The following is a 313-nucleotide window of genomic DNA, read 5'->3' as shown; positions in this document are numbered from 1 at the left end:
TGGAAAAGTACTAAATAACAGTGGTCAGATCCTCTTCAGTCAAGATTAGATAGTACATCATTAATTCTGAATCACATCAGTGTAGAATATTGTGTACCTTACACCTCCATGTGAATTTGATATAACAATTTGCATTTTTCTTGCTTAGTCAGTACTGTACTACCTGTGCTGTCTTGTGCATCTGTCAAACATACAGCAATAACTACAGAAAAGGCAATAAAAATTATGAGAAGTAACTTCTACCTGTGGTGCATATAATCAACAAAACACACATGCATAGAAAAAAAAAGGGTATTATCTCATCCCAGAGAGG

At 34.5% G+C, this 313-nt stretch overlaps 1 protein-coding gene across 1 annotated transcript in view; it reads right to left on the bottom strand.

The window, feature by feature from the left end:
* LOC119591925 (1-acyl-sn-glycerol-3-phosphate acyltransferase alpha-like) overlaps positions 1–313 on the bottom strand; it is a 13,209-nt gene that overhangs the window by 4,999 nt on the left and 7,897 nt on the right.

Source organism: Penaeus monodon, chromosome 29, assembly GCF_015228065.2.
Source record: "Penaeus monodon isolate SGIC_2016 chromosome 29, NSTDA_Pmon_1, whole genome shotgun sequence".
In the NCBI taxonomy this organism is placed as follows: Eukaryota; Metazoa; Arthropoda; class Malacostraca; order Decapoda; family Penaeidae; genus Penaeus; species Penaeus monodon.
This window is presented reverse-complemented; position numbering and strand designations above follow the sequence as displayed.